The 15076-nt window shown below is 48.4% G+C and overlaps 1 protein-coding gene across 4 annotated transcripts in view; it reads right to left on the bottom strand.

Moving 5' to 3' along the window:
- The window catches only part of SH3BP5 (SH3 domain binding protein 5), a 71484-nt gene that overhangs the window by 24032 nt on the left and 32376 nt on the right, over positions 1-15076 (bottom strand). The gene's annotated exons all lie outside the window — the stretch shown is intronic.

Below are 15076 nucleotides of genomic sequence, written 5' to 3'. Positions count from 1 at the left end.
AAGATTCTTACCGTTAGAGATAAATACTTAAATATTTATGGGTGGGGTGAAATGATACCTGTGAACAGCTTTAAAATGAGAAAACACAGGGGAGGGCAGATGGAACAGGATTGGCAGGATGCTAACAATCGCTGACGCTGGCGATGGGTATGTGGGGGTTCATTGATAATTCTCCCTACTTTTGTGTATACTTGAAACATTTCATAATAAAAAGTGGTGAAAAAAAAAAACCCATTTTTTGAAGGCTTTGGTCCTTCAGTTATCACTTCTGCTATTTACCTGCCACAGAATCACAAAACTCAAGAAAATGCTACTCACTAGAACAGAAAACCCAAAGATATCTGCCAAAAGTCTCCTCACTAAAGACAAAATTTAAACTCAATAAATAAATAAATGAAACAAAACCCCAAAAATACTCGTAGGATTGCCAATGAGGGGAAGTAAAGAGTCAAAATGTCAGGCAAGCAAGAGACAGGTTTACAAGACCGGAAGGCCTCCGGGTCCCTCACAGTCCACGCTGCAGTCTTTAGATAAGACGCACCGAAAATATGAGGGTTCAACACTGGCCCCAACAGCCTGTTAGTGGCCAAACCACTCAGCTGTCCAGAAGTTTCTCATCTCTAACCTTGGTCGCTTCTGCGGTGATTTAAAGCCCTTGGCTCTTTCTCTGGCCTTGGCAGAGACAGATAAGGAAAAAAAAATACACCCACTTACAATGACAAAGCACATTATCAGCAGAAAGCACTTCCAAGGAGGGCCAAACAGAACTGCAGGCCCCTCCCTGCACCCGACTTCTGCTGCCCTGAGGGAGGGAGGCTACGGGGAAGCGGGGTGGGGGTGTTTATTAAACCGCTACGGCATCCCAGGTATCCGCCTATGGAATCCAGCCTACAGCCCTGCTGCACCCATTTTACACCCAAAGAAACTGATGTTAAGGAACTAGTCCAACTAGTTTCACCAGGCTAGAAAGAAAGGAGACCGAGACGCAAACCCAGGCCCCCTGACTCCAGTGAGCTGGAGAGGAAAAGCACAAACACGGGGCCCTTTATTATTTCCACTTCTCCGATGGTGAAGCTTACAAGACTGACTCTCTAGATGCTGAGGAGAAACCACAGAACCCACTGGGCGGCCCTCAGTGGATAAGCTCTCTCCACGCCCCATCTGCGCACCCACTCTGCCGAGCCCTCTGGCCGCCACACTCTCTCTGTAGAGAACCCTAAGGCTTGATGAGCCCTGCCCAACCTCTCCCACCCCCAGCTCTGAGCCCAGGAACCAATGGGCTCTAAGGAAACCGCAGATTTTTCCAGCATTGGTTCTGATCTGGACTATTTTAAAAGCTTTCTAACTGCTCTCCCAGCTTCCAATCTCACATGGCCAATTTAAAGTCCATATGGGGCCAGCCCCAGCAGCCGAGCAGTTAAGTTCGGTGTGCTCTGCTTCAGCAGCCTGGCTTCAGTGCCCAGGCACAGATCTACACCACTCGTCTGTCAGCAGTCATGCTGTGGTGGTGGCTCACATACAAAAAGAGGAAGATTGGCCAAGGATGTTAGCTCAGGGCAAATCTTCCTCAGCAAAAAAAAAAAAATTTTTAATTTAAAAAAAACTCCATATGGCATAAATTTAGTCTCACACAATGGCATTTAAGATACCTCATAATCTTTCTGAAGCACATCTCTGAGGTCTGTCACTCCCCTAACACTCCTTCTACCCCCCAACAAAATTGGGCCACAGCCAGGTTCACACTTCCCATCCACCCATTGAGGCCCAACCACTCACCATTCCTTCAGCACTCCTCACTCTTGTATGTGCCATTCCCTCTGCCAGCAACACATACCCTTCTCCCTCCTCTCCACCTAGGGAACTCCTACTCATCCTTCAAAACTCATCTCAAATACCCCATCTTCTGTGAATTCTTTTTCCACTACAGCATGTTGGACTCATTTGTTGAATAACCATATCTTCTTTCTTATGACACCTCATAAGCCAAAAAAAAAGAGTTCTTGTCATCCCACAACCTCTTCTTTGGAATGAACAGTCCTATTCTTCTAGGACTTACAGGTTCCCCGCCTTCTGAATGCCCATTGATAAATTTCTCAACACCTGATAGAGAACTCATTCAAAGATCGTTCTGCACTGCCCAACAGCAGTTGAGCACATGAGAGTTTACAGAACAAAATGCCCAGCACAGAGATGGACACATGGGCCATCCAAAGCCACTCTCCTAGGCACAGTCGTTACATTCTCCATCCCTGGCTCCCACATACCATTTTGCTCAGGAAGGTCATGAACATGCTATGCTAACATAGGAAGACTAACAGTCTGTAGTTCAGGAGCCACCCACCACTCCCAAAACAATAATCCTCAACTTCTTCAAATCACATTCAGACCATTAGGAAACTAATCTAAGGTTATGAGGACAACCAATATCAGAGAGACATCCATAAGCACATCATAGGGAGGCTCATTCTCCAAGCTCAGAGAAAAGGGGCAGCCGGAGCAGACCAGAGTATCCACCTGTGCTCACCACCTGCCCGCTCGGCTGGATGTGCCACATGCCAAACTTCCATGAGCTAATCTGGAGACTGCTTTCTAACATGATTAAAATAAATGGGCTCAAAGTCATTAACATTCCTCATGCCTCTGAGACAAGAAATACTCAGAAGAAATGATAGAAGGGAGTCTCTGTTGATGGCCCCTTCCCTGCCAGGCTGGGATCCACAAAACAAGCTTCTCCATCGGAGAGCTTCCTTACGTCGGTCAGGACTGGTCTCCCAGTAGCCAGCGCCTCGCACAACTGCTGGGCTTCACTCCCAAGAGGCCGCCATTAGCAGAGGCAGAGGACACACCCATTCTAGACCAAGTGACGCCCATTAACACCAACTCACTTGGCAACTTGGAGTGAATGGTTGGGAAGAGGGTTCTAAAAGCTTTGTCTGCTTGGCCTGTGAGCCTGCGAGAGACCCACAAAGGGGTGTGAAGGGAGACCAGCAGGGAGAGGGAACCATAGGACATCTCACCCCAGGGCCAACCAACACATGTTAGATGACGAGAGACACTGGTCAGTCCCCCAGTCCCAGGACCCTCGGAGACAGTGCTACAGCAAAAGAGGGCCAGTACCCCCAGGCTGTCCTTCCTGCACAGAGCAGGGAGTTCGAAGGGCCCTTTACAGTAGCATCACCCGGTGACCCACGGAGCCTCCTAAGAGCGGGGACTGTCTTACTGATTCTTACCCTAAACCAGCCTAGCGGCCAGTACACTGCAGATGTTTAAGAAAGATCTGTTTAATTAAGGTACCAGGCTAGGGGACGAAGGACGAGCCAGAAGCAACCCCCTGATGGTCAATCATTTCAATGCACCTTCTGATTTTTTTCTTGCGGGACTCACACAATCAGATTACCGTCTCTCTGGGCGAGTTTATCTTCGGAAATGCCCATTTACGTGATGTGAAAACTCACCTGAATGATGACCTAACTGTAATAATGACTAAACCTTGTGGTGCGAGTGCCACTCTCGCAAGATCTAAATAATTGCCCCTTCCACTCTACCTCACCTGCTCCGAGCTGAATGATATCTAACCCGGGTCCCAGTGAGTCTACAGGAAGTTCATCCTGGGCAAAATTTTACCCTCTCTGGATTCATAGGACCAAGATTCTCCACTTGTTTCAGCAGTTTGCCATGTGATACAACAGTGTACGTGGAAAACACTTTGAAAACTGCCTAACATATGTACATACTGACGACACGGCGGTTGAATTATTTTCCTCTTCACTCGGTCTTCTTGACAAGACTGCAAGCTCCTTGAATGCAGGGCCATCTTGCACATCTGTGAATCCCCAACACCAGGAGGGTGAAGAATCTGCACTTGGAAACAGGTGCTGGTCCAAGCCCTCGATGAGCCAGGGACCTTGGCTGCCCCGCCCCCCCCCCCCCCCCCCTCCAGGTTTCAGACTTCCCTGGGTCATCGGCACTATTTGTTGCCTGGGACACTTAAGCACAGCCAAAGGAGCAAGAAATCAGACACTGAAATGCCAAACCCTCTCCAACCCATCCTGTGCCTCTGGGTCAGCATGACTTGGCTTAATTTTAACTACCTCCTGCAAGATCAACTCCAAAAGAATTCAAGGTCAGGGGGACGCGGAAGAAAATAAGGGCTTAATATAAACCAGAGTTATCGCAGCATACCTCCCTGCTGAGCTCAGGAGGTGAAAAGGCTGAGGGATGTGTTGCAATGCAAGTGCCAAGATGTCAACAGGGCTGTGGCCAGCAGACCCTGGCCAGAGCAGGCAGTCAGGGAGAGCAACGGGGCACGAGAGCACACACATCCAGGGGCCCTTCTGCCCACTGGGGTGGTGCCGCTTCCAGCCCCCTATGATCTGTGAAATAGACAGGATAGCCTGGAGACTGGGCCAGGGCAGCAGCTGGGCGCCCCGCCCAGGGGAGGGGAAGGCAAGGTTAGCAGCAGCTGGAGAGGTGGGGGCTTTCCATGTGAGCCAGGGCTCCTGGGAGACCCCCTCCTTCCCACCTGAGATAGCCAAGCAAAGCAGGTCTGAGGGACTCGGGGGCCTCTCCCAGCTCTAAGGGGTCAGGAACAAATTGCAGACCATGGAACTAAGAAAAACAAAGGATAAGATACCCACGTGTAATATCCAAACATCCCAGGGCTGAGACGATTAGGCCTTAGGCTTCTGCATAACACTCAGTTCCAAGCATTGCTCTCTCACCACGCGTTCATTCCACCCTCACTATGCACCATGCATCGTGAAGACGTGCAAAGGGTCAGGTGCAATCTCTGTCCTCAATGAGCTCAGCTGCCAGGGTGGGGTTCTCAGCCCTTGGTGTAGAGGTTAGGAACACAGACTTCAGACTTGGGCTGCCTGGATCAAATCCTAGCCAGGCCTCTCATTAGCTGTGTGACCCCGGGCACTTTATTTTACTGCTCTGTGCCTCAGTTTCATCGTCTGCAAAATGCAGATAACAGAAGCTACCTCGTGGGGTTGCTTTGAGGAACAAGTGAGTTGACATACACAAAGTACTTAGAATTGCTACACAGTATAGAGTGTCAGCTGTTACACAAGCAAACTTATGTGGCATTAGCTTGTGGCTATTAACCCACAGGACACGGATGACCTTTAAGGGGAGCTAATGAATACCTTGAAATTGTGTTTACAATTTCTGCTCCCACGTGCGTATATGAGTGTTTTCAGAGGATGACATCCATAACTTTCAAATTCTCAGAGAAGCAAAGCTGAACGACAGCTTCGCGAGGGAGGGGGCTGCAGAGGAGTCTGTCGAAGTTACACTGACCTGTGCCTTCATTTTAATCCGGCCAAGGGTAGCAGCTAAGCAGGCCTACCCAAGAGAACTTTCTGCAGTGATGAAAATGTTTTCTGTCTGCCCTGTCCCAAAATAGTAGCCATTAGCCACAGGGGGCTGTTGAGCATTTGAAATGTGGCTAGTGAGATTGAACTTATAGTTTTATTCAATTTTATTAATTTATGTTTAAGTAGCCACATGTGGCTAATGGCTCCAGTTTTGAACATCAGAGAGCTAGTCAGTCTGAAAACATCACAGGCAAAGAGAACAGAATATATGACAATGGAAAACATTCCACAATGTACTCAGAAGCTGGGAGGGAAACGGCACGATGTACCCGGCAATTGTGAGCAGTGGCGGGGGCGGAGGGAGGGTGCGCACTGGGACACAGCACAGAGAACGGCAGATGCCCAAGGAAGAGAGGGGCTGCGCCAGGCTGTGCGAAGCCTTGTGTGCTGTGCCCAGATTTGGGCTTGACACTAGAGACAGAAGAAGTGCTGTCTTAGCCAGGGTCCTCCAGAGAAACAGAACCAACAGGACGTGTATAGATACAGCAAGATTTATTTTAAGGCACCAGCTCAAATAATCATCAAGGTTGGCAAGTCCAAAATCTGCAGGGTGGGCCAGGAGGGTGGAGACCCAGAGAAGAGCTCATGCTGCCGTTCCAGTCCAAAGGCCCTCTTGCTACAGAATTCCCTCTTGCTCGGGAGAGGTCAGTCTTTCGTTCTATTCAGGCCTTCAACTGACTGGATGAGGCCCACCCATATTATGGAGGGCAATTGGCTTTAGTCAAAGACTGCAATTTAAATGTTAATCTCATCCAATAAACACTCTCACAGAAATATTCAAAATAATGTTTGACCACATACCTGGGGCACCTGGCCCAGCCAAGCCGACATATAAAATTAACCATCACATGCACTAAAGTTTCTGAGCAGAATGGACTTTGGCAAGATTCTGTCAGGAGGCAGCAGAGACAGATGGAGAAGGGGAGCCAGGAGGCAGGAATACCAATTGAAAAGCTATTTCAGTAGTGCAGGAAAGACAGGTGGGCTTGCACCAAAGAAGCGGCAATGGGAAATGCGTTGTTTAATTAGTATTTGTTAAAAGCAAGTATGAATGGACTCTGTGACTTGACAAACACACACACACACTTACACCTTTATGAGAAGCTAGCATTTCCTCACAGGGCTCCAAGACAATGGAAGGGAAAGGAAGTTTCCCACACACCATGGAGGGAGGGAAGCGATGAGGCAGAGAGATCCGGGGTTTACTTGTTTCCCTACTCAAAGGGGTCCTCTGGCTGCTCTGTGGGTCCTATGCGCCCACCTCTAGCTCTTTCCAACCCAGAGACTTTCTAAAGGACAGAGAAACCACATACAGACATGGCCGAGTCAGTTAGCTGCCTCCCTATATCCCTTCTCCCCTTCATCCTTAGAAACAACCCTGCTGGCTAAGAAACCCCAAGCCAAGCCTCCTTTGCAGCTACCATGACTATGTGACTAGATTCTGGGAATGAAACAGAAGCAGAGCATTGTCTGGAACTGCCAAGCAGACTCTTTAAAACAGAAGGTGCATAGGTCTCTTACCCTTCTGCTGTTCCTCCTTCTGTCCTGAAATCAGATGTGATGGCTGGAGCTGCCAGAGTCACCTTGGACCATGAGGTGACTTGGAGGATGGGACTCACACACCAGGATGGTGCAGTGATAAGACACTGGGTCTCAGGTGGCCATAGTGTCATGGCACCCATCCTAGACTGCCTAATTCAGCTCTTCTTTTAGGTGAGAGAAGGTATCCCTTTGAGCCACTATTTTTGAGTCCTCTGTTACTTGCAACCAAATGCAATTCCCAGCTGATACGAGATGACGCCATTATTCTGTGAACAAGGCAATGTGAATGCCAGAATTTCAGGCTGTAAAACTTCAGCTGTATATTTTCTTACGGTCTTGGGTGTTGGAATGGGGCCAGACAGAAAAGGAACTGACATAAATTAATACAGTGCCTTACACCTCCTGACTTCCTGCCAGCAAGTGCTCTTGAACGAGCCCACCACAGACGCCTCAACCACGGTGGCTGAGAGCCCAGGTCAGTGCAAAAACAGCCCTCTCTGTCTTCTTGGTATGAAGAGAAGCTCTGCTCAGTTGGCCTGAGCCTGAGATCAAGAGACTTAAATTCAAAGAACAAGAGACCCTTAGAAGATTGATAGACCATGATTTCCAGAAATAAACAAGGTCCAACACCTTCTCTGCATCACAGTGCTCTGCCCAAGGGCTGGGGGATGCACCCGAGGCTGGTACTGGATGGATGAACAAATGGCATCTTTTTTTACATCTATTTATGCCTCTTCTTCAAGGTGAAACACACACAGCGAGGCTTCCTCCACACAGCTGCTGTCACTGAGGTACTCTGGCCTGTAAGAGAACGTGAGCTCTCTTGTGCTAGGAAAGTTTTCAATAGAAAAATGAATAAACAAGCAAATGAACAAATGGTCAAACTGATCAAGGCACTCAAGAATGGGGAAGGGGAGAAGGCTAGAAGGAGGCAGACGCCAGGCAGTGGGCTAGAAAAGTCGGGGGAAAGGATGGCTGAGAAACCCACATTCTGGAAGATTCTTCAGAAGAGACCCAGTTGATGTGGCCTCCCATGGTGCCCTTCAGAACTCTGTCTGCAGCTGACTGGCCCTCAGCATTCAAGTTAATAACAGTTAGAAGGGAACAGAAAAAAATCCTAGACTCAGCCACTTACCTTAGAAACCCCGCTTCTTCCTAGAAACACCAGGCTTAGGAGTTGCGAGAACAGGAGTGTGAGCACGTTGAGTACTTTTCAGTTGTACTGAGCACTCCCACATATGCATTCACTTGTACCTGCCCACGGATACAGGTTGAGGAACGGCCAAGCGGGGACCAGAATCCCTCCACTGCTCCACATGCTGTGAATTCAGGCACCCAGACAAGGGGCAGCTGACTCCAAAACTACTCTCTGCACCTGGTTGACTCAACTCCACAGCTTCCCTCCTTTGAAGGGCTGCCAGATTTAGCAAATAAAAATATAGGACTCCCGGTTAAATTTGAATTTCAGGGAAACAAAAAATAATTTTAGTTAAGTATGTCCTAAATATTGCATGGGACAGAATTATACTATGAAAAAAAAATTATGTGAAATTTAGATTTAACTAGGTGTCCTATATTCTATCTGCCAACCCTACTTCGGCTTAAAGCCCACGAGGACGTTCTCCCACGCAGAAATGAAACAATCTATGGCCTGGACTTCTAAGCATTTCCCTCTTGGTGTAAGGGGTGTGGTTCCTCCACACACGTCAAGAAGCTCCTATCGTTGAGTGGAATCAGCAGCCCCATCGGGCCAGCAGCAGAGTCTCCCAAGCTAGGGAACGTTTTTAAAGCAGAACTACTAACCGTAAATCTCTGAGGCGTATCAGTCATCTACTTCTCAGTGTGAATAAGGCCATCAGATTCTTAGGGGCAGATTGTGAGAGAAGGGAAAAGGGAAAATATCAAGTCACACTGGGAGGAGCAGGGAACACGGAGTAGAAGAGAAAAGAAGGAAAGCAGGCTGGGCAGGGGGTATCTCCAAGGCGAGGAAAGGGAACAGAAAGGTAAGCCAAAGGTGTTCAAGAGAAACATCACCATCTGGCGGGGGACCAAGCCTTGTTGCCTGGCAACATAAAAAGGCCCACCCGGTAGCAAAAATACATCCTCTACTCTGATTTTCTTCAACTGAGAAGTCAGTCAGGGTGGCACTCCTTCCAGGGAACGCTGGTGGTTCACAGAGTGGGAAGGAGGGGGCGATCCATGCCAACGCAACAACTTTATTGAAAACGGAAGGAAGGGGGAAAAAAATAAACATCCAAGGAGCCTCATGGTTTCAGAGACAGAACTCCACATCCTGCTTCCCCTCTAACTGCTAGACTGTGGTGACAAACCACATCTGTTAGCTTCAGGCAGCACATTGCCCACCAAGCAGCACTTACCGGGAATCGGCCATGCCTCAGAGAAAGGCAAAGGGACGAGAAAGAGGGAACTGTCCCTGACAAGGCTCCCAACTGACAGGGTAACGGTGGGTGGGCCCTCCAGCTTCCTACTGCCTAGCTGAGACCCTGCTGGCAACCAGTCCCCCACCCCTGGCTTCCTGACACCTGCCAGGCAGGAAAGGGTCAGCTGCAAGTGGCCCATTGCATCACTGGAGGAAAACCTCAAGCTCAGCCACGCTCCCTGCTCCAGCCCCAGCAGAGCATGCCTGCAGCAGAGCCAGCCAAGCAGAGGCAGCTCCCAGAGCAGGGTGGGCCCCTCTGATGAAAACCTCGAGACCGACTCTATGTCGGGAGCCTTCAACCTGGGTCAGAAGCTGCCACTCATCCTCCCCATTGACCCCATCTTGACTCAAGACTCTAGGCTTCCAAAATGCAGCTGCTTCTCCCCCAGAATCTCCAAGCAAGACTGCAAGGCAGGAAGCGGGCTTGCAGGCGACGGAGAGTTAACAGTCCATCCTCCTTTCTTGCTGTAAATCACCAGGAACCCTGCTTTGGGACAGGTGCCCCGTCACTCAGCTGCTTGCCCTTACCATGGGCTGCAGGGATGACGCAGTTCCCAGGGACCAGCCTGTGACCACCCAGTGGGAATACGATCAGGGCCACAGGGATGGACGTCACTGACCCAGACCTCCTCACCCAAGGCCCACGGTGACAGCTGCCACCGAGAGAGGCAAGTGGCTCAGCGGAAACGAATGTGACGGGGAAGGAGGGAGGCATGACGAAGTTGCACTGAAGTCCCAGGAAGACAAGGACAGAGCGCCATGAGGGGAGGAAGTTTCAAAGGGCCCCAAATTACTTGGAACAAGAGTCTCACAGTCACCCCAGGGCAGAAAGTGCTGGGAGACAACTCTGCAGATGAGCTCAAAATCCTCCTCAGCCCTACAAGGCAATTATTTCTCTCACCTGTTCCCCTAAGATGTGCCAGCATGTAGCCCAGGCTTTCCAACAGTCACGAAATGCTCCCGAAGTGCCAAGCACCAGGCAGCAGCCAGGCAGGCGTAGGTTCAAATCTTCGCTCCTCTCTCCCCAGGTCTGTGATCCGGGCATGATACCTTACCTCCCTGAGCCTCAGTTATCAGCCCTCCGTATGAGGACAATAACACCACCCCCTTGCAACCTTGCTGTGAGGACCAGACAAGAAAATGCACATAAGGGACCTATACTACAGGCCTGGGTGCCTAGGAGATCCTCGATAAACGAGGACTGTGTGGAGCCCCCTGTATACCTCAACTTCTCTAAGCCTTAGTTTCTTCCTCTGCAAAATCTGAAAAAAAAAAAACAAAACTAGGGGCCGGCTCCGTGGCCAAGTGGTTAAGTTCGCGCGCTCTGCTGCGGCAGCCCAGGGTTCAGATCCTGGGCGCGGACATGGCACCGCTCGTCAGGCCATGTTGAGGTGGCGTCCCACATCCCACAACTAGAAGGACCAGCAACTAAGATATACAGCTATGTACCAGGGACAGGGGTGGGCGGGGGGGGTGGTTGGGAAATAAAGCAGAGAAAAAAAAAAAGAAGGATTGGCAACAGTTGTTAGCCCAGGTGCCAATCTTTAAAAAAAACAAAAAAACAAAAAAACAAAACTACCTGCCTCCTGCATGTGCAGCACTCAGAAAAGTGCCTGGTGTACAAAGTGTGTTAACGTTACTCTTCTCTTCCTGCTCCTCTCCATCCTTAATGTGACTCAGTTCTCTCCCCACACACTCTCTTCCAATCAACTGTCACCTCCGTGTCCTTGACTCCCAACTCCCCTCCTCCAACTTGCCCTGCCTCCCCACCCGTGGCATTCCCACCCAGGCACCTGGTCACAACTTTGACATTCAGAAGTGTGAACTCCCCAATCTTCTCCCAAAGCTAGATCCCCACTCTCTTCCAACTTCTATTGGCTGTTCAGGTTTTTCAGGTCAAACCTTGGCGTTCCCTATGGATCATTCTTGACAGCTGGTTAAGCACTAAGTCTGTTACAGTTTCCCTCCAATTCTCTCAGATGAGGCCACAACACCAGAGAGGTTTATGTAAAGGCTTAAGTAATGGTCTTTGGATTCCAAGACTAGTTTCCTCATCTGTAACATGCGGACAACAGGGAAAGATAAATGACATCCCCCACGCAGGGCAGTACACACGGTGCCTGACACATAGATCTCAAAAGATGGTGCTATTAATGTAAGGACACAACATTTGGCATCAATTCCTCATCAACTTCTCAAACAACATGAGCCTCAAACACAAGAGCCCACCATGGCTGCTTTGCAGCTTCTCAACCCAGTCTGCAGGCCAGGCTGAGGCCATCAGGAACTCCCCCGACTGGGCCCACCATTTCCTTCCCTATCTGGCCCTTCAGTTCCCCTAAGGTTCCCTTTCCACAGCCTTGAGCCGTTGTACCTATCCCAGCTTATGTCCATGCTGACTTCTCCCTCAGATCTCGATTCTTCTGTCCTTTTCACCTAGACTCTCTCTTGTGCTTTGGGGCTCAGGTGTGCTTTTCCCCCACCGAGCTTTACACACACATACACACACACACAGTGACCTCACTCCACTGGCTTCTTCCACACACAGTCTACACCTCTGCCATGTGGTTCAGCTCTCTAGCAATGAGCCTCCCCTTTGGGCTCTCTATCTGGTGAGTACAGTTGATCTTCATTATTTACCGATTCCACATTCACGAATTTGCCTACTCGCTAAAATTTATTTGTAACCCCGAAATTAATATTTACAGCGTTTTCAGGGTCATTCATGGACCCACAAAGAGCAGCAAAAAATCTGAGTTACTCAACGTGTGTGTTCCCAGCTGAGGTCTAACAAAGCAACACTCTGCCTTCTTGTTTCAGCTCTTACATTGTAAACAACTGTCCATCTCGCAGTCTATTTAGTGTCACGTTTTTCACAGTTTTGGGCTTTTTGTTGGTGAGTCAGCTGTTTAAATTGGCCCCCAAGCCTAGTGCTGAAGTGCTGTGTAGTGTTCCTAATCCCGAGAAGGCTGCGATGTGCCTTACGGAGAAAACACGTGTTTTTGATAAGCTTCGTCCAGGCATGAATCAGGGTGCTGTTGCCCATGAGTTCTACGTTAATGAATCAACAAGATGGTACATCCAGAAAAAGGAAGAAGAAACTTGCAGATTCTGACAAGAAGCCACCCCAGTAAGTGAAATGTCGTCTATGGTGATGCTGTGAGGTCATGGCCAGTGAAGGAAGCACAGTGGGCAACATAGTGTGAGGCTGAAAGCCAAAGAAATGTACAGTCACATCACCCAGGGTCAGGAAAACGCTCAACTCTTCTTGGCTACTGTTTTATTATAAAGAAACACTGTATATAGTTATTTGTAAGAAACATCTATGAAATAAGGCGTCTTAAAAATAAGGAGATTGGTGACTACGTAAAACAAGGTAACATCTGGATTGGTTGGTGAACTACATAAAACAAGGTAACATCTGGATTGGTTGGTGAACTACGTAAAACAAGGTAACATCTGGATTGGTTGGTGAACTACGTAAAACAAGGTAACATCTGGATTGGTTGGTGAACTACGTAAAACAAGGTAACATCTGGATTGGTTGGTGAACTACGTAAAACAAGGTAACATCTGGATTGGTTGGTGAACTACGTAAAACAAGGTAACATCTGGATTGGTTGGTGAACTACGTAAAACAAGGTAACATCTGGATTGGTTGGTGAACTACGTAAAACAAGGTAACATCTGGATTGGTTGGTGAACTACGTAAAACAAGGTAACATCTGGATTGGTTGGTGAAGACGCGAGCCGAGACGCTCATGAAGCAGACCTTCTGCTCCCCGGGGAGCGGTGCCTGGGGAGAACACCTCGCTAATTCAGGGTCGGCAGTGAGTTCAGAGAATGGAGCTATCGCGAATAAGGACAATGGACTGTAATTATCTAGGCCTTAAAACCACCTTGCTGTGTGTGTTGTGGGGCTCCTGGGGGACACAGACCACAGCTAGTGCTCCACAATGGCCAGCGCAGACAAAGGGGAGATGCCGAGGAATGCTCTGAGAGACACTTACTTGCCAATCCACCAGCCCATTGTAATCCCCCAGAGCCTCACTCCATTTCTCAGAGGGGAAAAAACACACACTTTAATCCAGATCAGGAACAAAGATTCTACTTTTGCCTCAAATGCTCCACCCCACAGACTTCTATAAGACTGCTAAGAGGGGATGCCAGCTCTAGAGTCAGGGTCTTTGTTCTGTCCTTGACAAGTGGCTAAAACAACGCTTGGCAATTGGTAGAAAGTCAGTAAATACTTGTTGAATGAAAGAAAATAATAAATTAGAAGAAAAAAAATCCCTGATCAAATAAAGAGAATAATAACCCATTCTTGACATATCCTTGAGTTTGTGCCCCATCTTTGCAGAACCTGGGCCTCTCCTTCTCCACTTACAGAGGGTCCTCTGCAGACAAAATCAATGCCTAGAATTTCCCAACAAAGGACGACTACAACATTCTGTTCTTCAATGATTAAAAATCCAGAAGATTATTGGACGCACCTGACCTGTTTCATTTCACTGGAAACATGATTCCCCATCCATTCAAGCCCTCACCACATGACCCGTTCGGACTTAGAGTGCTTTTGATCAGTCAAAAGGTGAGTCAGCCACTCCCTCCTCATCATTTTGATCTGCTGGCACATTTTATCCTCAAGAAGCAAATCAGTACACACTCAACCTGCCTGGGGTCACCCTTCTGTCTTCACCATCTCTGCATCTTCCCCACTTCCTCCCAACCAGCAGAGGTCTGTTTCTTCAACCCATAGGTTTTCGGTGTAGTGGTGTTGTGTTTTTTTTTAAGGGGAGCAGATTCACCATGGAGACACAATGTTTGATAGAAAATACATCTGGAATAATAACAAACCACAGTCTTTTTCTTTGATCCAAATGTTTTACATGCACTAATTTAATACTATGGTAAGTTGCAAAAATGGCTGTAATGCTTTGCAGGTGGGGTTTATTTTTTCCCACCTCTTGAATTTGGACTGGCCGTGTGACTTGCTGTACCCAACAGGACATTAACAAATGTGACACAAGCAGAGGCTTGAAAAGGGCTTGCCCTTTTTGTTCCTGGAATCCCAACACCACGTGAAGAAGCCCACACTAGCCTGACAACATGTGGTCCAGTCACCTCTGACGCCTCAGCTGACAACCAGCTGACTGCTCGACAGGTGAAGCCATCCTCATCTGCCAGCCCCCAGGAGACTCACCAACTGACTGTATACGTTAAGCTCAGCCAAGACTGAGATCAGAAAAACGGCCCAGTAAAATCATCAGCTAAAGAAGTGCTTTAAGCCACTAAGTTTGGAATGGTTTGTTTCGCAGCAAAAGCTAACTGACACACAACTCCATTTCACAGATAAAGAAATTGAGGCACCGAGATTAAGTAAGCTGGAAAGGTCCCACAGCTGCTAAGTGGTGAGCTGAGATTCAAATCCAGGCAATCTGGCTCAGAGGTCAAGCTTTGCCAGTTATCCAAAAGCTAACTCACTCTACAAATTTCAAGTGTTTCCCCACTCACCTGCCTCCCCAAAGGGGATTAAGTGTAGGATGTGAACTTATGGCCCCAGAGACACAACAGGCAACTTTCAGCACTGAAAAACCTTCATTATTGTGCATTTATGCTGCCTTTCAGATTTTCTAACCATTTAAAAATAACAAGAGTTGCCCAAATGTCCATCGATGGATGAATGAATAAACAAAATGTGGTCTACACACAC

The sequence above is a fragment of the Equus przewalskii genome, chromosome 15 (assembly GCF_037783145.1).
Source record: "Equus przewalskii isolate Varuska chromosome 15, EquPr2, whole genome shotgun sequence".
NCBI lineage: Eukaryota > Metazoa > Chordata > Mammalia > Perissodactyla > Equidae > Equus > Equus przewalskii.
The sequence above is the reverse complement of the archived record's forward strand: the minus strand, read 5'-3'. Positions and strand labels throughout refer to the sequence as shown.